This window comes from Leuciscus leuciscus (assembly GCF_965113295.1).
Source record: "Leuciscus leuciscus genome assembly, chromosome: 15".
In the NCBI taxonomy this organism is placed as follows: domain Eukaryota; kingdom Metazoa; phylum Chordata; class Actinopteri; order Cypriniformes; family Leuciscidae; genus Leuciscus; species Leuciscus leuciscus.
The window spans coordinates 7,487,947-7,513,890 of NC_138739.1; the positions used below are offsets into that span (position 1 = coordinate 7,487,947).

General features: G+C 45.9%; 3 protein-coding genes across 3 annotated transcripts in view; all 3 read right to left on the reverse strand.

Annotated features, from left to right (window-relative positions):
* Positions 1-10,477, reverse strand: part of LOC309474953 (uncharacterized protein) — a gene marked incomplete at its 3' end in the record, with an annotated part of 266,525 nt that extends 256,048 nt beyond the window's left edge. The window contains exon 1 of the mRNA XM_082137572.1: positions 9,852-10,477. The remainder of the gene's footprint in view (positions 1-9,851) is intronic.
* LOC309474954 (uncharacterized protein) overlaps positions 1-25,944 on the reverse strand; it is a gene marked incomplete at both ends in the record, with an annotated part of 214,867 nt that overhangs the window by 42,078 nt on the left and 146,845 nt on the right. The window lies entirely within an intron of this gene.
* The window catches only part of LOC309476021 (uncharacterized protein), a 159,225-nt gene that overhangs the window by 7,225 nt on the left and 126,056 nt on the right, over positions 1-25,944 (reverse strand). The window lies entirely within an intron of this gene.

Consider the following 25,944-nt stretch of genomic DNA (forward strand, 5'->3'; position numbering starts at 1 on the left):
GGGGGGTGGGGGGGAGTGGCCCCCGGGGACCAGACAAAATTTTTCCGTAAAAGTCTAGTGGGGCTACATGCCCACCAAATTTCATGTTCCCCGGTGTTTCGGTGTCCCTGGTATCGTTGACGAAAAATTCAGTAGATGACAAAAAAAAAAAAAAAAAAAAACTTTGACAATCCCTATATGACCGCTTTCGCTAGCTACGCTAGCGGCGGTCATAATTACAGATTCATGCAACGGGATCCAAAGTTCACATAGAGGAAACCAAGACGGCAGAAAACGGCATCGTGCTTGTTTTCTGTATTTTACAAAAACTATACAGTTTTCAATCATTTTGTTGTTGTTGCTTCTATCCGTATGACTATACGGAGTAACAGGTCCCTCAGAAGGACAAAAAATCCTGTGATCGCGCCGACGCCTCACACGCGCACACGTTCTAGCATTGCTAACATGACATCGCAGCATGTTCATTATCAAAATAAAATAGTCAACCAAACATATAGAAAGTTAACCAAACCATGTCCATGCTACAGAGGTAGCCCCTCGTTTAGGAACGAGCTCCTCGGTTTGTCTTGGCTGGTCCTTCTCCTGCTCGGAGCCACCCGGTTCTGTCTCCCCTTCACTCGCCATTATTCACGTTTCTGCCTGCGTCCCCGTGGTTGCGTGTAAGATTGCAGAATTTGCAGTCATCCAAATGATGAAAAAGTTTTGTCGTAAACAATGTTTTTTGCAACACCACGATATAAACGATAGAGCATAATATGAAACAATATACTTTTTATATTGTCCATACGATATATATCGTCATATCGCACAGCCCTATCCCACAGCTGTACAATTTTCACACCCTATACTAAATTTACCCTATACAATACAACTAATCTGGATTGAAGCAGGAAATATTCAGTGTAAGAGTAAAAACATGACATAACATTATTTAATTTTTGAATCATAGCTAATGGTGTTTTGACATCGACAACCCAACTGCATTTTACCTCAAACTTGCAACTAGTTAACTTTCTAAAGAAGGCGCAATCGCTTCTTGGATCGACATTAACACACTGCCAAAATATTATTCAGAATTTAAAATACTTTTATACCACTTTTTATTGTGTAAAGGTGTTCACGAGATACCAACCTTTAGCAAACTACATGATTTCAACGAACACTCGTTTTCATGGAGACGCGGTGTGCACGGAGGGGAGGGGCTGTGTGTGTGTGTGTGTGTGTGTGTGTGTGTGTGTGTGTGTGTGTGTGTGTGTGTGTGTGTGTGTGTGTGTGTGTGTGTGTGTGTGTGTGTGTGTGTGTGAGCGCGTGAGAGACGCATGAGTGACAGAGAGACGGAGGGAGAGCAGGGAAAGGATGAATAACGAAACGCAATATGTGGCGGCCGGTGTTTTGCTCTATAAAAGACATTGACAAAGACGAAAACTCAAAAATTTTATTTTAGTTAGTTTTGCCAAACACACATTACAGTTTTAGTTAGTTATCGTTTTTTGAATTGCCTCGTTTTTATTTTTATTTCAGTTAACAACAATGTTTTTTTCCCACCTAGTTTTCGTTTTTTAGTTCGTTTTCGTTAACGATTATAACCTTGCTCAGAACACACATATAACAAACACAAAAGAACTGCTGTAAATAAAGGCTATTCACGTAAGGCTATTCACTTGCTTTCTTTAATTTCATACGCTACTCTATATAGGGAGAACAGACACGCCAAATAGTTACTGACCTGAGACAGACTAATATTCACATAGCTGAAGTGGACTGATATCGTCGTGTTCTAGAGCAAGGTTTACATAAGTTAAACTAGATGTACCGCATCGCGGTACAAAATATGACCGCCGCTCAGGCCTGCACTGGCTTTCCACAAAAATAAATGACGTGGAGTAATTTGGCTGTATTGCGTGTTTATGTATATACCTAAAAAAAGTAATAGTATGTGCATGTCTGTCTGTGTGTGTGTGTGTGTGTGTGTGTGTGTGTGTGTGTGTGTGTGTATATGTGTGTGTGTTTGTGTATGTGTGTGTCTGTGTGTGTGTGTGTGTGTGTCTGTGCGTGTATGTATGTGGCGAGTGGCCCCCGGGGCCAACGAAATTTTTCCGTAGAAGTCTAGTGGGGCTACATGCCCACCAAATTTCATGTTCCCCGGTGTTTCGGTGTCCCTGGTATCGTTGACGAAAAATTTCCGGGGGCCCCAGCGCAGGGGGGGGAAGTGGCCCCCGGGGACCAAACGAAATTTTTCCGTAAAAGTCTAGTAGACCAACATACCATAAAAATGTCTTCATCCTCGGTGCCACGGTTCAGGTAGTTATTTAGGAAAAACTGCATTTTTTTGGGTTTGGGGGGGCCCAGCGCGGGGGGGGAGTGGCCCCCGGGGACCAAACGAAATTTTTCCGTAGAAGTGTAGTGGGGCTACATGCTCACCAAATTTCATGTTCCCCGGTGCTTCGGTGTCCCTGGTATCGTTGACGAAAAATTTACGGGGGCCCCAGCGCGGGGGGGGAAGTGGCCCCCGGGGACCAAACGAAATTTTTCCGTAAAAGTCTAGTAGACCAACATACCATAAAAATTTCTTCATCCTCGGTGCCACGGTTCAGGTAGTTATTTAGAAAAACTGAATTTTTTTGGTTTTGGGGGGGCCCAGCGCGGGGGGGGAGTGGCCCCCGGGGACCAAACAAAATTTTTCCGTAGAAGTCTAGTGGGGCTACATGCCCACCAAATTTCACGTTCCCCCGTGTTTCGGTGTCCCTGGTATGGTTGACGAAAAATTTACGGGGGCCCCAGCGCGGGGGGGGGGAAGTGGCCCCCGGGGACCAAATGAAATTTTTCCGTAAAAGTCTAGTAGACCAACATACCACAAAAATTTCTTCATCCTCGGTGCCACGGTTCAGGTATTTAGGAAAAACTGCATTTTTGGGGGTTTGGGGGGGCCCAGAGCGGGGGGGGGAGTGGCCCCCGGGGACCAAACGAAATTTTTCCTTAGAAGTCTAGTGGGGCTACATGCCCACCAAATTTCATGTTCCCCGGTGTTTCGGTGTCCCTGGTATCGTTGACGAAAAATTTACGGGGGCCCCAGCGCGGGGGGGGAAGTGGCCTCCGGGGACCAAACGAAATTTTTCCGTAAAAGTCTAGAATACCAAAATACCATAAAAATGTCTTCATCCTCGGTGCCACGGTTCAGGTAGTTATTTAGGAAAAACTGAATTTTTTGGGGTTTGGGGGGGCCCAGCGCGGGGGGGGAGTGGCCCCCGGGGACCAAACGAAATTTTTCCTTAGAAGTCTAGTGGGGCTACATGCCCACCAAATTTCATGTTCCCCGGTGTTTCGGTGTCCCTGGTATGGTTGACGAAAAATTTACGGGGGCCCCAGCGCGGGGGGGGGAAGTGGCCCCCGGGGACCAAATGAAATTTTTCCGTAAAAGTCTAGTAGACCAACATACCACAAAAATTTCTTCATCCTCGGTGCCACGGTTCAGGTATTTAGGAAAAACTGCATTTTTGGGGGTTTGGGGGGGCCCAGAGCGGGGGGGGGAGTGGCCCCCGGGGACCAAACGAAATTTTTCCTTAGAAGTCTAGTGGGGCTACATGCCCACCAAATTTCATGTTCCCCGGTGTTTCGGTGTCCCTGGTATCGTTGACGAAAAATTTACGGGGGCCCCAGCGCGGGGGGGGAAGTGGCCTCCGGGGACCAAACGAAATTTTTCCGTAAAAGTCTAGAATACCAAAATACCATAAAAATGTCTTCATCCTCGGTGCCACGGTTCAGGTAGTTATTTAGGAAAAACTGAATTTTTTGGGGTTTGGGGGGGCCCAGCGCGGGGGGGGAGTGGCCCCCGGGGACCAAACGAAATTTTTCCTTAGAAGTCTAGTGGGGCTACATGCCCACCAAATTTCATGTTCCCCGGTGTTTCGGTGTCCCTGGTATGGTTGACGAAAAATTTACGGGGGCCCCAGCGCGGGGGGGGGAAGTGGCCCCCGGGGACCAAATGAAATTTTTCCGTAAAAGTCTAGTAGACCAACATACCACAAAAATTTCTTCATCCTCGGTGCCACGGTTCAGGTAGTTATTTAGGAAAAACTGCATTTTTTGGGGTTTGGGGGGGCCCAGAGCGGGGGGGGGAGTGGCCCCCGGGGACCAAACGAAATTTTTCCTTAGAAGTCTAGTGGGGCTACATGCCCACCAAATTTCATGTTCCCCGGTGTTTCGGTGTCCCTGGTATCGTTGACGAAAAATTTACGGGGGCCCCAGCGCGGGGGGGGAAGTGGCCTCCGGGGACCAAACGAAATTTTTCCGTAAAAGTCTAGAATACCAAAATACCATAAAAATGTCTTCATCCTCGGTGCCACGGTTCAGGTAGTTATTTAGGAAAAACTGCATTTTTTTGGGTTTGGGGGGGTCCAGCGCGGGGGGGGGAGTGGCCCCCGGGGACCAAACGAAATTTTTCCTTAGAAGTCTAGTGGGGCTACATGCCCACCAAATTTCATGTTCCCCGGTGTTTCGGTGTCCCTGGTATGGTTGACGAAAAATTTACGGGGGCCCCAGCGCGGGGGGGGGGGAAGTGGCCCCCGGGGACCAAATGAAATTTTTCCGTAAAAGTCTAGAATACCAACATACCATAAAAATGTCTTCATCCTCGGTGCCACGGTTCAGGTAGTTATTTAGGAAAAACTGCATTTTTTGGGGTTTGGGGGGGCCCAGCGCGGGGGGGGAGTGGCCCCCGGGGACCAAACGAAATTTTTCCTTAGAAGTCTAGTGGGGCTACATGCCCACCAAATTTCATGTTCCCCGGTGTTTCGGTGTCCCTGGTATGGTTGACGAAAAATTTACGGGGGCCCCAGCGCGGGGGGGGGAAGTGGCCCCCGGGGACCAAATGAAATTTTTCCGTAAAAGTCTAGTAGACCAACATACCACAAAAATTTCTTCATCCTCGGTGCCACGGTTCAGGTAGTTATTTAGGAAAAACTGCATTTTTTGGGGTTTGGGGGGGCCCAGCGCGGGGGGGGAGTGGCCCCCGGGGACCAAACGAAATTTTTCCTTAGAAGTCTAGTGGGGCTACATGCCCACCAAATTTCATGTTCCCCGGTGTTTCGGTGTCCCTGGTATCGTTGACGAAAAATTTACGGGGGCCCCAGCGCGGGGGGGGAAGTGGCCTCCGGGGACCAAACGAAATTTTTCTGTAAAAGTCTAGAATACCAACATACCATAAAAATGTCTTCATCCTCGGTGCCACGGTTCAGGTAGTTATTTAGGAAAAACTGCATTTTTTGGGGTTTGGGGGGGCCCAGCGCGGGGGGGGAGTGGCCCCCGGGGACCAAACGAAATTTTTCCTTAGAAGTCTAGTGGGGCTACATGCCCACCAAATTTCATGTTCCCCGGTGTTTCGGTGTCCCTGGTATGGTTGACGAAAAATTTACGGGGGCCCCAGCGCGGGGGGGGGAAGTGGCCCCCGGGGACCAAATGAAATTTTTCCATAAAAGTCTAGTAGACCAACATACCACAAAAATTTCTTCATCCTCGGTGCCACGGTTCAGGTAGTTATTTAGGAAAAACTGCATTTTTTGGGGTTTGGGGGGGCCCAGCGCGGGGGGGGAGTGGCCCCCGGGGACCAAACGAAATTTTTCCTTAGAAGTCTAGTGGGGCTACATGCCCACCAAATTTCATGTTCCCCGGTGTTTCGGTGTCCCTGGTATCGTTGACGAAACATTTACGGGGGCCCCAGCGCGGGGGGGGAAGTGGCCTCCGGGGACCAAACGAAATTTTTCTGTAAAAGTCTAGAATACCAACATACCATAAAAATGTCTTCATCCTCGGTGCCACGGTTCAGGTAGTTATTTAGGAAAAACTGCATTTTTTGGGGTTTGGGGGGGCCCAGCGCGGGGGGGGAGTGGCCCCCGGGGACCAAACGAAATTTTTCCTTAGAAGTCTAGTGGGGCTACATGCCCACCAAATTTCATGTTCCCCGGTGTTTCGGTGTCCCTGGTATGGTTGACGAAAAATTTACGGGGGCCCCAGCGCGGGGGGGGGGAAGTGGCCCCCGGGGACCAAATGAAATTTTTCCGTAAAAGTCTAGTAGACCAACATACCACAAAAATTTCTTCATCCTCGGTGCCACGGTTCAGGTAGTTATTTAGGAAAAACTGCATTTTTTGGGGTTTGGGGGGGCCCAGCGCGGGGGGGGAGTGGCCCCCGGGGACCAAACGAAATTTTTCCTTAGAAGTCTAGTGGGGCTACATGCCCACCAAATTTCATGTTCCCCGGTGTTTCGGTGTCCCTGGTATCGTTGACGAAAAATTTACGGGGGCCCCAGCGCGGGGGGGGAAGTGGCCCCCGCGGACCAAACGAAATTTTTCCGTAAAAGTCTAGTAGACCAACATACCACAAAAATGTCTTCATCCTCGGTGCCACGGTTCAGGTAGTTATTTAGGAAAAACTGCATTTTTTTGGGTTTGGGGGGGCCCAGCGCGGGGGGGGAGTGGCCCCCGGGGACCAAACGAAATTTTTCCTTAGAAGTCTAGTGGGGCTACATGCCCACCAAATTTCATGTTCCCCGGTGTTTCGGTGTCCCTGGTATCGTTGACGAAAAATTTAAGGGGGCCCCAGCGCGGGGGGGGGAAGTGGCCCCCGGGGACCAAACGAAATTTTTCCGTAAAAGTCTAGTACACCAACATACCATAAAAATTTCTTCATCCTCGGTGCCACGGTTCAGGTAGTTATTTAGGAAAAACTGCATTTTTTGGGGTTTGGGGGGCCCAGCGTGGGGGGGGAGTGGCCCCCGGGGACCAAACGAAATTTTTCCTTAGAAGTCTAGTGGGGCTACATGCCCACCAAATTTCATGTTCCCCGGTGTTTCGGTGTCCCTGGTATGGTTGACGAAAAATTTACGGGGGCCCCAGCGCGGGGGGGGGAAGTGGCCCCCGGGGACCAAATGAAATTTTTCCGTAAAAGTCTAGTAGACCAACATACCACAAAAATGTCTTCATCCTCGTTGCCACGGTTCAGGTAGTTATTTAGGAAAAACTGCATTTTTGGGGGTTTGGGGGGGCCCAGCGCGGGGGGGGAGTGGCCCCCGGGGACCAAACAAAATTTTTCCTTAGAAGTCTAGTGGGGCTACATGCCCACCAAATTTCATGTTCCCCGGTGTTTCGGTGTCCCTGGTATCGTTGACGAAAAATTTACGGGGGCCCCAGCGCGGGGGGGGAAGTGGCCCCCGCGGACCAAACGAAATTTTTCCGTAAAAGTCTAGTAGACCAACATACCATAAAAATGTCTTCATCCTCGGTGCCACGGTTCAGGTAGTTATTTAGGAAAAACTGCATTTTTTTGGGTTTGGGGGGGCCCAGCGCGGGGGGGGAGTGGCCCCCGGGGACCAAACGAAATTTTTCCTTAGAAGTCTAGTGGGGCTACATGCCCACCAAATTTCATGTTCCCCGGTGTTTCGGTGTCCCTGGTATCGTTGACGAAAAATTTAAGGGGGCCCCAGCGCGGGGGGGGAAGTGGCCCCCGGGGACCAAACGAAATTTTTCCGTAAAAGTCTAGTAGACCAACATACCATAAAAATTTCTTCATCCTCGGTGCCACGGTTCAGGTAGTTATTTAGGAAAAACTGCATTTTTTGGGGTTTGGGGGGGCCCAGCGCGGGGGGGGAGTGGCCCCCGGGGACCAAATGAAATTTTTCCTTAGAAGTCTAGTGGGGCTACATGCCCACCAAATTTCATGTTCCCCGGTGTTTCGGTGTCCCTGGTATCGTTGACGAAAAATTTACAGGGGCCCCAGCGCGGGGGGGGAAGTGGCCCCCGGGGACCAAACGAATTTTTTCCGTAAAAGTCTAGTAGACCAACATACCATAAAAATTTCTTCATCCTCGGTGCCACGGTTCAGGTAGTTATTTAGGAAAAACTGCATTTTTTGGGGTTTGGGGGGGCCCATCGCGGGGGGGGAGTGGCCCCCGGGGACCAAACGAAATTTTTCCTTAGAAGTCTAGTCGGGCTACATGCCCACCAAATTTCATGTTCCCCGGTGCTTCGGTGTCCCTGGTATCGTTGACGAAAAATTCAGTAAGGTGACAAAAAAAAAAAAAAAAAAAACTTTGACAATCCCTATATGACCGCTTTCGCTAGCTTTCGCTAGCTACGCCATAATAAACGGGTCAGTCTGAAATCTGCACTAATGGCTCTCAATTAGAGCGCGCTGCAGTTCCATTTTCCACCACAGATTTACACTGGAAGAACGTGTGGCGCTGTTGAGCTGAGGAGGATCCGAGACCGGCTGCCCTGCTTAGTATCATGAATACATGCCTGTCGAATCTATGCGCTTCATTTTAATTTATACTCCTCACTTTACGACTTTAACCCTTTCATGCATAGAGGTCACTACAGTGGACAGATATTAAAAAAGCATTTTCTTGCATTTGCATGGGTTTGATGGCATAGTTGCACATCAACCTCTTCAGTCGACCCTGGTGCATCATCCTATACATTGCCAAGCCATTGTTTTTCAAATTTTTTCCCCTCCAAACCATGATGGCCAATAGTCAGTCAGAAATGCCAAGTTGCTCTGGAATATTCTCCCATTCCTTCTATACTAGGAGACTCTTGCAAAAAAAAAAAAAAAAATGCTGCTGCATCAGACAATATCTAATGAGTCATATCAAAATTAAATTCTGATTAATCATCTGTCCACTATAGTGGACCTCACACATCAATGGCTATATTTTATCTACAATTCATACTATTACTGTGACTTTTGTTTTTGAAAACTGTTTTTGACTGTAAATAAATGTATTTGTGTTATTAGAATGTAATTTGACATTTAACATGAAACATTAAAAAAAGTATTGTGATTACATAATGTATGTGACTTGTAATGCATTACTTTACTCACTACTTCAAAAAAGTAATCTGATTACGTAATGCACATTACTTTTAATGGATTACTTTACCCGTAACATCAAAAAGTAATCTGATTACATAATGCAGGTTACTTGTAACGCATAACTTAACTCATAACATCAACAAAGTAATCTGATTGCGTTGTGCATGTTACTTGTAATGCGTTACCCAACACTGCTCATTTCAGATGAGATTGAAAACACCTGATCGCTAGGTTTTCTCAGAGGAGAGCTATGTTAGAAATGTGTCCATCTTGAACATAATCAGAATTATCAGCTAATAAGGGTAAATTGACATATTCCGGTACACTGGAGGGAGCATCTGAGTGGTTTCCACAGTTGTACCTTGACAGGCTGTAGAGATCTCTGATGGAATCACGTCTGATATCAAAGATACGTGAAGTTCAACTTGTATGAAGTTCAATTATCTTTGAAATATTTCGCATTTATATTTTTTTTATATATTTTATATCATAATTCATGCATGAAAGGGTTAAATAGTCTACAAAAACCGAAAATATATTTGTTGCAGAATGCTGAGCACATTTATTAAGCGTAGCGTCAGTTCTGGCTGGTCACATTAGTCAAGCTCGCATCAGCTGATCCACGTCTACCTATAGGAATACGACGCCTATCACTGTATTCATATATAAGCTCCTTCAGTATTATCAGCAGCTATTGCGTTTCTCAGGAGTGAATTACCCTCTTCCCTCCCCAGCTCCTCCCCCTCCCCAGCTCCTCCTCCCCCTCCCCAGCTCCACCTCCCCCTCCCCAGCTCCACCTCCCCCTCCCCCTCCCCAGCTCCACCTCCCCCTCCCCCTCCCCAGCTCTTATCCATGCTAGTTATTTTAATAAAAAAATGTCAACAGATGAATTACTTCTATATGAGAATAACAGTAAATATTTTTTAACCACATGATATCAGAACTGAAACAAATTTAGCCATAAAAAACACATTTAAACTCACCATCCAGACGCCAGAAACACAAGCAGAGCAAAACAGGGAGAAACATCTTCATGGGTTTCAGTCCACAAATATGAAAAGACAAACTCTTCAAAACTGGTTCAGTAATAAAATGACAGACGCTGATGTGAAGCTGCTCTGTAGTGAAGTGAAGTGAAACTCCACCGTCAGCTAAAATAACTGCACATCTTTAAGTGTTAATGGGTGTGACTGTCTAACTCTTTCTTAGCTGATTAATTCACACTTTGATCATTGTCACTTTGAGCTCCAGTAGGCCTCAACTTCCTGTAAGTCACTGGTGACACTTTCAACAGAAATAAACTGACCAATAACGTGTTAAAAACATCTTAAAGCAACAGTTTGATCTTGTCATGAGATCCTGTGAGTGTTTGGCTCTGCTCTCTCCTGTAACTCTCTTCAGGACGTTTGTTGTTCATTTCTGATCAAATGTCTCGATTGTTTCTCCTCTCAGACCGATTTCAGAGTTTCTCTAATGGTTTTATGGAGCAGGAACAGATCGCCTGCTATAACTGTGTGTATGAAAGTGTTCTCTGATATCTTCATATGATTAATATTCAACAGCTATGGATTATGACCCTGATGTGATGCTCTAAATGCTCACTTTGTTCAGAGTGAACCGCATTAGTGAGACGCTCACACAAAAACACTGAAAATGTGCAACAATTTCTCACACGGCTCAGACAAGCTGCTAAAGACTGTGACGTCAGAGCTGACAAAGATAATCAGTTACGAAATGCTGTATTGAGCAAATGTTTGGATATGAGGCGAGCAAATAAAGTAATGATTCAGGGCCGGTGCCCAATTCACCTCTAGACGAGCTTCTTCAAGGTATGAAATGGGATTTCAAACAACTGGATCTTAGGGCGTTTTTCCACTGGGTTCGTTTGCTGCGGTCCGAACCCGAGTGCGCTCGTTCCCGGCGCCCCCCACAGCGTTGGTCTGGTTTCACACTCAATTAGTTGTATCGAACCCAGGTGCGTTTGCAGTGATCTTACGTCATCGCAAACGCACACGGAAAATGCATGGATAATACAACTCGACTGAGCATAGCTGTAATTTGTCTGTTTTTTTGGTGCTATTATGCAAAACATAGTGAGAGACATCACCTCTTCAGTGTCCCACAACGTTTCCCTGCCACTCATCTCAACTGCCACCAATGGTTGTCGTGTGTGAGGAAACAATGATATCGACAGTGATACGCATGCGCGGGATACTATACTTCCTGAACAAGCGCGCACCCGAGTCCGTGTTGCTTGCACATTAACGCGAACCGCGCCACGGTTCGGGAGCAACCGAGCTCAGACCACCTCCTCCAGCTAGTCTCGGGTTCGGTACTCTAGTGCGCACCCGGGTCCGATGACAGCGTTCACATTAGCGATTTTTCATGCGAACCGTGCCCCGGTCCGCACTAAACTGCCAGTGTGAAAGCGCCCTTTCAGCACAGTCCAGAGGAATCAACATCTGCTGTTCATAACGAGACATATCGATACAAGAGAGTGTGTCGTCGGAAAAATCAACATGAAGTCACATCAGCACTCGCAGGTATTGAGGGAGTGGAGAATATCTCTGATGATATTATTATACTTGCTCCAAACCCAGAGACACATGATCAGAGACGACATGCAGTCTAGCGGAGGCTCGTAGACTGTGGATTGACACTTAACATAATACAATGTGAACAAGCTAGTGTTAATGGGAATGTTTCTTTCTGAAAAGGGGATTGACTGACCGCTGAAAGGGTTCATGCTGTGGTTGAGGCCAGAGAAACACAGAAGTTGGCTTCACTGTCACAGGGCTAGAGATTCACAGCTTGAGGTGGAGGACCAAGATCTGTGTAACAACAATGCCTCTAGTTTAGGGAATTTATTAGCTCAAGTGAGAGGTAATATTCCTAAGATATGAATATGCATGCGGTTTACACAAATGAAATTATTCCAAAAAGGGAATAGGTCAGACCTCAACGTATATCAATAATTTCCACGATTACTCGTAGAATTTACTGATATAAGTAGATCGAATTATATTTTAATTGGGGGAAATTTAGATAGAGGTTAATTCTCATTTATCATACAACCATCCGTCCGGCAGATCGGATGCACGATTTCTGAACGGAAACCTATTGTCTCCAACACGACAAATAATTTCCCTGTGGCCACAAAGGAATGACTATTTTCGTGTTTTAGACAACTTAGATTGTTTGATAGTAAAATAAAGGGTAGAGCTTGGTAGGCAATCACACTTTCAGGGATTTCAGTAATGAAACAATATGAGACAGATTCAATTCACAAAGATTATAGGATTTTAATCAAACAACTAAGATTACAGGTACTATTTCAATCACGCAAGAGTAAATATGCATAACAAACAAATAATATTTAAACGATCGCAAATAAGACATAAAATAAAACAAAATATGTGAGAGGGAAAGAGAAAATGAGAGAGGGAAAAGGAGAGAGTTTAAATGAGAGACTTTAAATGAGAGAGTTTAAGTGAGAGAGTTTAAGGTGTGTGTGTAAGATGGTAGCGTGAAAAGGGAGGTGTGTGTGGTTTTAAAGCACGTGCGTATGTTTTCCTAGGAACGCGTGCGTGTATGTGTGTGCGTGTTGGTTTGAGAGCACGTGTGGGTGTAAGGGTGTGTGTGTGAGGATAAGTGTGTGCGTAAAGAATGAGTGAGAGACTTTGGAGAAAGGCACAGACAGTTTACAACATTCCTTCACACCGAGACCCCAACAGTTTCTAGTAATTATTAGACAACTTAAACAGCATTTCTTTCGGATTGCGAATTTGAGAATGTAAGGTTTTACTTTACTTGGTTGCCTATTTGGACCCTTGTTTTGTGCGTCTGTCGTGTATGAAGGAGCCTGGAACACGTGGTCTGGTGCGTCGTCAAGGCGGAGCTCGTTGCGATGGTAACTCAGAGCGTTCAACTTAGCCGAAGATGATTTAGCCTTAAGTTGGTTTTCTTTGGTTTGTAAGAAATTATCAAACTGAGGTAAACTATCAAGAAAAGAAAGACTTAGAATAGAAAACGAAAATAAAAGCAAACGAAGGTTTCTTGGAAGAAGGAAGGAGGCGGGTCTCTCTCTCTCTCTGGCGAACTGCTACCAACTACGAGAGATCTGGCGCCGTGTTTTGAAGTCGCTAACGTCACGCCTTCTTGCGTGCGTGACCCAATCGTCTGGGAGGACGATCGTGGCCACCTCCTTACGTTTTGCAAAGGTCCACGCCTTCTTCCGATTATGTATTAAACTAATAAATTCGGTTATAATCCTTGATAGCCCGGGATTAATGAAAGAAAGCATAATTTTACACATTGAGTTAAGGATTCAACACCGTTGGTTCTTCCTGAACCCAATGGTACCGCGAATGATGATTCTGTGATCTGAGGATACATAGATACATGATTTCTCGTGCTTACAGGCGCATCACATTAATTATATCCCAATAAAGCTTCATAGGTATATCAGCATGGTTACAGGGATCATACACACATCAAGAAATATATTTTAAACATTTTACAAGGTAACATTGATCACATGTGGTCGGGTATGAGAGAGAGTCTCTGTGTGAGTGTGTGTCGACCCAGGCTGAGAGTTCACACCCGCGCGCTGAACTTCTGTCCTCGAGCCACGGGGTCGAGAGGCTATGTGTGTGCGTTTTTAGAAGTGATGCAATTAACATGGTTTGGACATTTGTTCGGATAAAGTCTTGTTGTTCTGAGGTGTAAATCAGTGTCTAAGAGATCCCTAGGGGGTTCTTTCGAGATTGCTCTATTGGTCAGCGGATGTTCGCCAAACAGTAAAACAGAGGGTTCTCTTACGAGAGGTCTCTCGTACTGCTTAAGATATCTTACGCTAGGGGAAAATCCTTTTCCGCGAGATATTGAAGCCAAAAATTATCCTTAATTTTGTAATAATGCAAAACGCGTTGCAGCAGCAATGCAGACATAGGCGAGACAGCTCGCGCGCCTATTGGCTGCTCTGCGGCAACTGCAGCAGCCTATCGAGCGAGGCCTGGCGTGACGTCAGACCCAATCAGGGCACTTCGCGCCCGCTGCGTCACGTCCCGCCGAAATGGGCGTGGTCTAGGCCTATAAATATCGCTCGCAGGCAGCTATTATCTGATTTTTCATCCTTCAAGCGAAGCACACGCATCGCTGGAGCTGGATTAGAAGCCGCGCCGTCGAGAGAGAGCACCTTCAGCGGGACGAGTCACTGAAGTCGCTGGCCGCGCCGCCTTCCTGCCTTCCTGCTGCGCTTTCCGGCGCTTATATCCTTCTCTTTTATTACACTGTATTTCTGTGTGGCGGCGACACACATTTCTAAAAGAGCTAGCGTCTTTTTAAAGATGCCTTCCTGCGGCTCGTGCAGAGCCACACTCAGCGACGGGGACCGCCACGTGATCTGCGTTTCCTGCCTGGGTGAGGAACATGCAGCTCTCGCGCTCGCTGACGGCGGATGCCCTCACTGCGAGCTGATGGCAATGGCGACTCTGAGGACTCGCCTAGCCGTCTTCACCGAGACTGCTCCCCCGCCCGCCGCGGCGTCGCGCCGTAAAAAGCGCCGTGCCCAGCGGGCCCCGGAACCCTCCCTCAGCCGCCAAAGCTCACCGGTTCGCCCGCTTGCTTCCCCGGCTTCTTCTGTTTCGCTTCCTGACGGACAGCGGCCGCCGTCTGCCGCCGCTTCCGTTGATATCGCGGATGAGGAAGCCCTGCTGGGAGAGGATGATTCCTGCTCTATCCTGGCGTCAGGCAGTGAGGATTGGGCGGGCTCTGAGGACCCCGCACCCCCTGCCCGCACGTCGTCAGGCAAGAGAGCTTCCATTGAGACGGAACTCATGCGAGTACTCGCACAGGCCGCGGCGAGCCTCGGCCTCGAGTGGTCTTCGCCTGAGCAGCCCGCTCACAACCGGCTGGATGGATTTTTCCTGCCTGGGGAGCGCGCTTCGCCTGCGTCCAGACCGGCGCCTTTTCTTCCTGAGTTACACAAAGAAGTCGCCAAGTCCTGGAGCGCCCCCTATTCTGCTAGAGTGCGTCCTGCTGTTTCTTTGGCATTCTCCGCCGTTGACGATGCCAAGAACAAAGGATACCTCTCGCTGCCGCCGGTTGAAGAGGCGATAGCGGCCCACTTATGCCCGCCCTCCACTGGACGGCGCGCTAAGCCGGCCCTACCCTCTAAAGCTTGCCGCACGACGTCAAGCCTGCTCCACCGCGCTTTCTCCGCCGCCGGGCAAGCTGCGTCAGCGTTGCACACCATGGCAACGCTCCAGATCTTCCAGGCCGATCTCCTCCGTAAGCTGGATGAGGAAGGACCTGACGCGATCTGCGTGCCGGACTTAAGGAGTGCCACGGACCTCGCTCTTCGTGCTACTAAGTCCGCAGCACAAGCCATTGGACGGACTATGGCTTCTCTCACCGTGTCTGAGAGACATCTCTGGCTGACGCTCTCGGAAATGGCCGAGTCTGAACGCACCGCGTTCCTCGACGCCCCGCTTTCCGCCACAGGCCTCTTTGGATCCTCCGTCAAGGATTTCGCGGAGAGATTCGCAGAGGTACAGAAAGCGTCTCAGGCTATGAAGCACTTCCTCCCGAAGCGCTCCAGCTCTGCAGCAGGCCGTGCGAAACCGTCTGCTCAGAGCTCACAGCCACAGCCACCGTCCACTGCCTCCACTTCACAGCGCCGCCAGGCCAGAAGCGCGAGACCGCGCTCCCGCTCATCCGGTCGCCGCCCCGCAGGACGCGGCTCGCGACCTAGGATCACGGTGAAGCCCGAGGCCCCGAAGTCGCCCTAGCACAGCTAGGAAAACGACGGTGTTCCAGTCCCGCTGCGGCCGGACTCACACCAAAGCTATTCGCTCGTCCAGTTCCAGAAAATGTGACTGTTCCAGTGTTTTCTGCAGCCAACAAGTCGGTTCTGTCACCCGCTTGCCTGCACACAAATGCCGTTTTCACGGCTACCCAGATAAATCCCCAAAAGAGTGTATTTTCTGGTGTCCCGGCCACGGCCGATGGTGTTTCATGTGTAGTAAGAATGCCCACTGCCCAGTGCCCATCCCTACACACAAGCACAGCCTGTCACACAGGGCTCGCGCACATAAAACCGACTCAGATCGGTTGCGCTTCAAACATGGTGAACGTGCCCACTACCCAGTGCCCACTAACACCACGTTATGCATGTCTCACGGTTTCTGTAAAAACGAAACCAACGTGCACTCGCTTCACGCAAGCGAACGATGCTTTCGGTGTGATAAATGTGCCCGCTGTCCCGCGCCCACATCCACACATAGACATGACAGTTCCCACGGGAACCGCCCAGCCCTCCCCCTCGCGGTTAACCACCGCAGAGGAGTCGAGCGCGGGCAATCTGCCCGCTGTCATCAGCGCGCCCCATGCCTCAAATGTCACGAGCGACACGCTTGTGTTACAGCACACCGAAGCTTCTCCATCGCTGAGCGAGCGGAGCGCGCTTCGTATTCAACCCCTAGCTATCCATGCAGACGCATGGGCAAAGCTACCCGGGGTTTCGAAGTGGGTGCTGAACATTATAGAAAGAGGCTATTCGCTGCAGTTTCGCCGACGCCCTCGCCGCTATGTGGCGCGCGTCGAGACCACGGTAAAAACAGAAGTAGCACATCTACTTCGAGCCGAAGTGACGAAACTATTGAGCAAAGGGGCCATAGAGCCTCTATCTCAAGATCAGAGCGAAGGAGGGCTATACAGCAGATACTTCCTGGTACCGAAAAAAGACGGGGGTCTCAGACCCATACTAGATCTAAGGCAACTGAACAAAGTGCTTGTGAAGCGACAGTTCAGGATGCTCACGACCAGGCAAATCCTTGTGCAGATTCGCCAAGGAGATTGGTTTGTGTCAATAGATCTGAAAGACGCGTATTTTCAAATACAGATAGCGTCACTTCACAGGCGATATTTGAGATTCGCCTTCGAGGGCCAGGCATATCAGTACACAGTCCTGCCGTTCGGTTTGTCCCTAGCACCCCGTACATTTACGAAGTGCATGGATGCGGCGCTCGCACCCCTCAGAATGAGAGGCATGCGAGTGCTGAACTATTTGGACGATTGGCTGATTCTAGCGCAATCTCGCGCAGTGCTCATAGAACACACGACCATTTTACTCGATCACCTCGAGGATTTGGGTCTGAGTGTCAATTGGGCGAAGAGCTCCCTGTCACCCAGTCAGAAAATATCTTTCCTGGGCACAGAACTGGACTCACTATCCATGATAGCGCGACTATCACAACAGCGCGCGGTAGACATTCGACGCACAGCGAACTCTTTTCGCTGCGGCGCATCTGTCCCGCTCAAGAGATTTCAGAAGATGCTAGGTCTCATGGCCTCAGCATCGTCAGTGCTCCAGCTGGGTCTGCTCCGCATGCGCCCGCTGCAGTTTTGGCTGAAAGCGCGAGTCCCACGCGAAGCGTGGGCACCCGGTTTGCTTCGCCTCAGGGTCAATCAGAAATGCGTTACAGCTCTGAAACCCTGGAAAGCGAACGACTGGTACCAATCAGGTGTAAGCCTGGGGACTTCCTCGAGGGTGAAAGTGGTGTCCACGGACGCGTCCACCTCGGAATGGGGAGCGCTGCTCGAGGGCAGACCGTTCTTCGGCCAGTGGTCAGAACGGGAGAAGCTCCTGCACATAAACTGCCTCGAAATGCTGGCAGTAGACAACGCGCTGACGCGTTTTTGTCCCCAAATAAAAGGTCACCACGTCTTGGTCCGTTCGGACAACATGTCTGTGGTGTCCTACATAAATCGCCAGGGCGGCATCAGATCCGAGAAACTGTACAGGCTGGCAGAACGCCTCCTGGTATGGGCTCAGTGCAACCTGCGCTCGCTCAGAGCAGCGCACGTGCCAGGGATCTTGAATATTGGACCGGACAGACTGTCCAGGAACAATGTTCCGGCAGGCGAGTGGTCTCTACACCCACAGACAGTCCAAATGCTGTGGAAGAAATTCGGCAGAGCGGAAGTGGACCTGTTTGCGTCTCAAGAAAACGCTCACTGTCAAGAATTTTTCTCCAAGAGCAGGAGCGCGCTGGCCCATGTGTGGCCCCGCCGCCCGCTCTATGCTTTTCCCCCCGTCTCTCTCCTGCCTCAGGTGATAGAACGGATCAGGGAAGAAGGATGCTCAGTACTGCTGGTAGCACCATTCTGGAAAAACCAACCTTGGTTCCCAGCCGTGATGCAGTTAGCGAGTACTGCCCCGTGGCCAGTACCAATGAGGAGAGATCTCCTCTCACAGGCCCGCGGCTCGATCTGGCATCCTCACCCGGAACTATGGTCCCTTCATGTCTGAGCCATCAACGGGTACATGTTGGACTCCCTAAAGGAGTATTAAACACGATCACGCAGGCTAGAGCTCCGTCTACAAGACGACTCTATTCTTCGAAATGGTCAGTGTTTTCGGGCTGGTGCACAGCCCGTGGTGTGTCACCCACAAACTGTGATGTGACGGAGGTGCTTTCCTTCCTACAAGAGCTGTTGGATGGGGGCAGGGCCCCCTCCACGCTCAAAGTTTATGTGGCGGCTATAGCAGCGTTCTCAGAAACAACGCTTGGTCAGTCAATAGGAAGGAACGATTTAGTCATCCGCTTCCTTAGAGGAGCTAAGAGACTGAATCCTCCCAGACCTCCCTCAGTCCCCGTATGGGACCTTTCTACGGTTCTGGAAGCCATGAAAGGTGCGCCATTTGAGCCTTTACAGTCAATCGATTTGAAACACCTGTCTTTCAAAACGGTGTTTTTGCTGGCTCTCGCTTCAGTGAAGCGCATAGGGGATCTGCACGCGCTCTCTGTGAGCGCGGCGTGCATGGAGTTTGGGTCCAATGACTCAAAAGTTATACTCAAACCTAAGCACGGTTATGTTCCAAAATCCCTCAACACACCGTTTAGGGCGCAGGTTATCTCCCTGTCAGCCCTACCGGTCCCTGATGAGGAAAGAGACGCGAGCCTCCTTTGCCCAGTCAGGGCATTACGAGCTTATGTGTCTCGCTCGTCTGTTTTCAGACAGACGGAACAGCTCTTTGTTTTGTTTAGCGGACGTTCTAAGGGACTAGCCGCGTCGAAACAGAGCCTATCCAGATGGATAGTTGATGCTATAGCGCTGGCATACGCCTCCAAGGGCATGCAGTGCCCTTTGGGTGTCAGAGCGCACTCCACGAGAGGCGTGGCCTCTTCGTGGGCCTGGTCAAGTGGGATTGCCTTGCAAGATATTTGTATGGCGGCAGGCTGGGCCTCCCCGTCTACATTTATAAGGTTTTATAACCTAGAGGTTCCCGCCCTGCAGGCCAGGCTGCTGTCGGTCTAAACTACCAGTATTATCTGACCTGATGCGATCAGCTCAGAATGCTGCGTTTGCTGAGCACAGCTCAATGTTCGACAGTATAAAGCTGGGCAAACTGTGTAAGACCCACATTTTCCCCATCAGTTCAGGCCGTACCCCGCCCTGTCTGTATGATGAAATTCGCGTCTCATCGACGCTACTTTATGTGGAAAAGTGAGGCTGCACCCCTCCCTCTTCCCGGACTCCCTGTGAGTTCACTGAGTGATTGTGCACTATATGTACCCCGGGCTTTCGCCCTTGGGTCTTTGGTGTCAGATCTCAGCATGCACGGCGTTTTACATTGGGTCCCCTAGCGTAAGATATCTTACGCAGTACGAGAGACCTCTCGTAAGAGAACGTACTCGGTTACTAACGTAACCTCGGTTCTCTCTAGAAGAGGGAACGAGTACTGCGTATCTTGCCGTGCATGCACACGCTCTGGTTGCTTCGATGATGAAAAACCAGATAATAGCTGCCTGCGAGCGATATTTATAGGCCTAGACCACGCCCATTTCGGCGGGACGTGACGCAGCGGGCGCGAAGTGCCCTGATTGGGTCTGACGTCACGCCAGGCCTCGCTCGATAGGCTGCTGAAGTTGCCGCAGAGCAGCCAATAGGCGCGCGAGCTGTCTCGCCTATGTCTGCATTGCTGCTGCAACGCGTTTTGCATTATTACAAAATTAAGGATAATTTTTGGCTTCAATATCTCGCGGAAAAGGATTTTCCCCTAGCGTAAGATATCTTACGCAGTACTCGTTCCCTCTTCTAGAGAGAACCGAGGTTACGTTAGTAACCGAGTACGTTTTTGTTGATTCAGAAGTAAGAGATCTGTGTTTTCAGATAGGCAGTCAATGAGTTACGCCGTTTGTCGGCGCCATTTGGTCTGCACGTCCTGCGCGGCGGACTTTTGAGACAAAAGAGGTGTTTGTAGACGGGGATTCCAGTAAGTTGATTAGGTCCCAGACTAAGGAGGGTTTGATAACGGGGTAATCTCAGTAATTTAATCATATAGAGAGAGAGCTGACAATCTGACCATCTTCTTTGCGTTACATCTGATAGGACAAGAAAAGACCAAGATCCATAAACTATTGTGTCCAAAAAGAAATTAGCCACAAACTAGCACACACAAACATCCAGCAGAAGTGGTTTACTCACTCGACACATCAAACCCAAGTTTTGTACCAATAAAACAAACATGGAAAATATTTGAAGGGTCCATTTACACTCTAAAACCAGTGAATAACATTTATAGTGTTTGCCTGCATTGTTACAACCAAATTCATGAGTGAATGTTAATGAGAAAAAGCACTGTAACCTGTAAATGTTATTGTTCATTTAGAGAAATTTGCAGTTGTTACCAGATATTTGGGGTTTGGAAAATCTGGGTTTACAACAAGATCTCTAGGTTTTATGAATGCAGACTTTGGTATTTTGGCAAATCTGAGCAAAATAACACCTTTGAAACACATGCGAGTTTACCTTGGTCTTCTCTTCTAAAGAAACTGAGAAGTGTAGAGGCCTGGATCAATGTTTCCCTGAAATACAAGTATGACAAGCGTACACTATATAGCACTGAAACTGCGCTCGTTAAAATCACAAATGATTTACTTTTAGCTTCTGACCAAGGCTGTATTTCAATACTAGTTTTACTTGATCTTAGTGCTGCGTTCGATACTATAGATCATACATTACTCTTAGATCGACTACAAAATTATACTGGTGTTCAAGGACAAGCATTAAGCTGGTTCAAATCATACCTATCTGACCGCTACCATTTTGTCTATTTAAATGGAGAAAAATCGATCATAACTCCAGTAAACTATGGAGTGCCGCAGGGATCTGTATTAGGCCTCTGTTATTTTCCATATATATGATGCCACTTGGAAATATTATAAGGAAACATGGAATTAGTTTCCATTGTTATGCTGATGACACTCAAATATATATTTCATCACAGCCGGATGAAAACGCAAAATTTTCCAAATTGACAGAGTGTGTTAAAGATATAAAAGATTGGATGACGCGTAATTTTATTAAATCCAGACAAGACAGAAGTAATACTTATCGGTTCAAAAAACCGCCCACAAAACCTCGCACAATACAACTTTAACATCATAGGATGTCCTGTTACTTTATCCTCTACAGTAAAAGACCTGGGTGTTATACTCGATTGCAACCTGTCTTTTGAAAATCATATTTCATATGTTACAAAAACAGCCTTTGTCCACCTTAGAAACATTGCTAAGCTACGTAATATGCTATCAGTTTCTGATGCAGAAAAGTTAGTTCATGCATTCATGACCTCGAGACTGGATTACTGTAATGCTTTATTAGCTGGTTGTCCTGCATCCTCAATAAACAAGCTACAGTTAGTCCAAAATGCCGCCGCTAGAGTTCTTACGAGATCAAGAAAATATGATCATATAACACCGATTTTATCATCATTGCATTGGTTACCTATAAAGTTCCGTATTAATTACAAGGTATTGCTACTGACTTATAAAGCCCTAAACGGCTTAGCTCCAGTCTATTTAACGGATCTTCTATCACCCTATAATCCATCGCGCTCTTTAAGATCACTAAATTCAAGGCTTTTGGTCATACCTAGGATATCCAGAACCACCAAAGGAGGGAGAGCATTTTCACATTTGGCTCCAAAACTCTGGAATAGTCTTCCTGATACTGTTCGTTGCTCAGGCTCGCTCTCCCAGTTTAAAACTAGATTAAAGTCGCATCTCTTCAGCCAGGCATTCATATAATCCTACAGTTCAAACTACAATCCGGCCTCTAGCTCATAAATGCCAGAGGAGAACTGGCCCCCGACTGAGCCTGGGTTCTCCCAAGGTTTTTTTTTCTCCATTAGGTCACCTGATGGAGTTTTAGGACACCATTAGGTCACTTGATGGAGTTTTTCGGTTCCTTGCCACTGTTGCCTTTGGCTTGCTCAGTTGGGGATATTTTGGGGATATTTAATTTAATTTTATCAATCAATAAATTCCTCTTGAAACAAAATTTGTTGTATTATTTTAATTTAATACTGTGAAGCTGCTTTGATACAATCTGTATTGTGAAAAGCGCTATACAAATAAACTTGACTTGACTTGACTTGACATTCGGATGTCTTTAGAACTTTACTGATGTTGGGGTGGAAAACAATTATGAATAAATGGGTTGGATCTGACCCACCCCTTATTAAGGACTGGATAATCCTGATTAAAGAAACTATACTTGTGGAAAAGATTGGATGTATGTTAAAAGGTAAATCTAAATCATTTCAGAAGTTATGGAAAATTCCTTTGAACTGTCTTGGCATTGAATATAAGTCTATCATGTATCCTTAAATGCATCTCTGCACTGTTAAAGGATCTATATTAAGATTAAGATCCTGATATAATAATGAATGCTGCTCGAGCTAATGCTCAGTGAAATATGGCTCGGTTGTGTTCCTGCACAGATGGCTGAGACTCATTGGCCGGACATGCAGCCAATCAGAGGAGACCACGAGTGAAGAGTCAGCGCTGTGGGCGGGGCTTCTGCGAAGCACGTGATTGGAACACGGAGGAAGTGTGCAGAGATAAAAACAAATATCGTGAGTTAATAAGCCTGAGGTTATGGCTCTAGGTGCCTGTAACTTTACAGAAGTTTGCAATATTCATGAGAAAGAAGTTGTCAAAAATGTAGGTATCAACATATCTAAAAGTAAAGAAGTCAGGAATGAGTTAAACTTTACTCCTATCATTCAGTCATTTGAAAAGAAACTGAATTCTTGGCTGATGAGAGATATCGCTATAGCTGGTCGTGTGTTACTGGTTAAAGCTGAGGGTTTATCTAGTTTGGTTTATACTGCTCAAGTGTTAGATGTATCCCCCTCGTTAATTAAAGTGATAGACACCAAACTTTTGCAATTTATTTGGAAGAACAAAACGCACTATATTAAAAAAACAAACATATTTGTAGGTAAAAAGTTGAAGGAGCATTGAATGTTTGGGATTTTAAGACCTCTAACATGATATTAAAATGAAATTGCTCAGATTTTTACAAAAATGATATGGTATACAGTACCTAACTTTATATTTCAAAAAGGTGGTATAGAGTTCATATTAAAATTTGATTATGATATCAACAAAATACCCATTAAACTTGCAAGTTTCCACAAACAAGCATTACTTTCATGGACTCTTATGTAGTCATAATAAAGTCACGTGTGGTACAGCGTTTTAAAGTGAACATGGAAGATATTTTTGTGTTTTTTGTAAAATTTACCCTGGGAATATTAATCATCTATTTTAGGAGTGTCCCAAGACCCAAATATTTTGGAGAGAACTCAGTAATTACTTACAAAGAAAAGCTGTGATTCCTGTTAACTTTGAAGAAGTTGATGTTATACTAAAATGTTTTTCACTTGATGGTGATAAAAATCTTTTGTTTATATTTGATTTAATTATTATGATTGCCCGTTACTATATTCATAAAGTCAGATGGAATGAAAAATTGCGAAATTTTGAACAATTTAAAATTGATATTAAAATATATTTAGAAACAATATCCAAATTTAAAAACTTAAAAGCAAGGAAAATTACACAGCAGTTTAATAGGTGCAAGTTTTTTTTTTTTTTTTGTAAAATGACTTTCTTTTTCTCTTTCTTCCTTTTCCCCCTTTTGTTTCCCCTCACATGTATGGTTATATGTACTCCTGTATGTACATTATGTTTTGTTCTTAATAAAATTCATATTTAAAAAAAAAAAAAACAGTATCATGAGATCCTTGACGTAATAATAAACAAGTAAAATATATGTGATTCTGCATGTGATCTGTAACACGAACTTTACACAGTATTGTATATTTTTCTTGCAGTAAATCTGTAACTAGAACATGTAAGTTAGTTTTATGAGTTAATACAATATGGAATTTTTTTTTTTTTTTTTATAAAATCTTAGCTGTATGTTGTTTATACCGGAATATATATATATATATATATAAACTAAGTAATGTTTTTTACAGATATAGGCTATAAGAAAAAAGTACAAATAAAGCTGTATACGGTACACTGCTGAATATTTAAAATATACATAAAGTTTGTATTCCTCTGAATAAATCATGAGAGACTCTTGAACCTCAGAGTGAGAAACTTTATTGATAAAGGCACGAAAATGCATATGACAAATATACAGCAGTAGTAAAGTGAGATCTGTGTGTCTCTTTATTATTATTTTTTGTACTTGAGAGAAGTTATAAACAATAAAGTGAAATATAAACAATAAAGTGACACTGTTAAAATCTGACACTGAAAGAGCACAAACTCAAATTACCATCAGTATTTATTATGAAAAAAACACTAGAAGAACAAAAACACACTTGAAGAACCTTTAAAGTTCAGCGTTCTGCTTTAGATTTCAATACTTCCTGAAAAAGATGAACATAAAAAGCCATAAATGAATAAATCTCACAGATACTTATTTATGCAAAATCAGTTTGTGAGAAATGACATCATCAATCATGTACCTGATGTGTGAATATGTGCTTGATCTCGTTCAGCTCTTCTGGATCTGATCTCATAAACCACAATAATGACAGTAGCCACGCCCACCAGAGCAGAGAGGACCAATCGGATCACAGCTTCAGTAGGACCACAACAGTGGACAGAGTCTGAGGAATAAACACATAAAACTGAGATCAGATCAGTCAATAAACACTAATATCAGCGCTGACATCAACTAATATTTCTGAATACACAGAAATATGATCAAATCTAATCAATCTTATATTCGGTTCTTGTATGATTTGTCATTTCAAACTCTAAAATGATTCAACAATTCAATATGCAAATAGTTACAGTTTTTTTCGATTGCTAAACGACAGTGGGCACAACTGGAGTCACATGTGCAAAACTCTAACTCCAGTCTGCACAGCAGCAGTTCATGTGGACCAAACTCTAGTTCGTTTTTCATTGCTTGAACACAGTTTTCAAAACTCTACACACTTATCCCATGACTTTAACCACAACCTGCACAACACTGTGGATTTACAGCACTTTGTTCAAATGCTAACACACTGCTGTCAAAACTGTGAACCACACATTCAAAACAGAATAGATTTCAGCCTTGTGCCTTTCAAACACTGCTGATTGTAATTTCAGCTGAAAGGCTCCCATACACAAAATAAATATATTTGAAATATATTTTTGGAATATATGCAAATATTCGAAATTGGCCCAATAAATATATTTTAGTTAAATATATGTAAATACATGTAAATATATTTCACACTTACTGTAACATCATATATTTTTGTTATATTTCAGAATATATTTCAAAATGATAAATATAAGTGACCAACAATGCAAATATATATCAATGTATGCGGAATATATGCCACATATATTTTCTACACTTTACGTAAAATATATTTCAATATATTTTTTTTCTGTATGGGTGGAGGTGGAAAGTGTTTGGTCACCACCCACATGACCAAATGTCTCTTTTGGAAGCCATGCGTGCCGGATGTGAGGACACGAGTCCAGAGGACTGCCAGGGATGGATAAGGCACTCCAGAAGGTTCTTCCCCAGGTGCATGGCAAGAGAGAACATTAGATGTGATGTTGATGAAAACCTGTGTCCTGATGCTAGAGAGAGGCAGGATTAGCCCCTCAATTATTTGTTCGAATTACAGTATGTACTTTTAGTTTCTACCTTTTTTTTTCTCATTACTGTAATTCCGTAAATTACTACAGACTATTG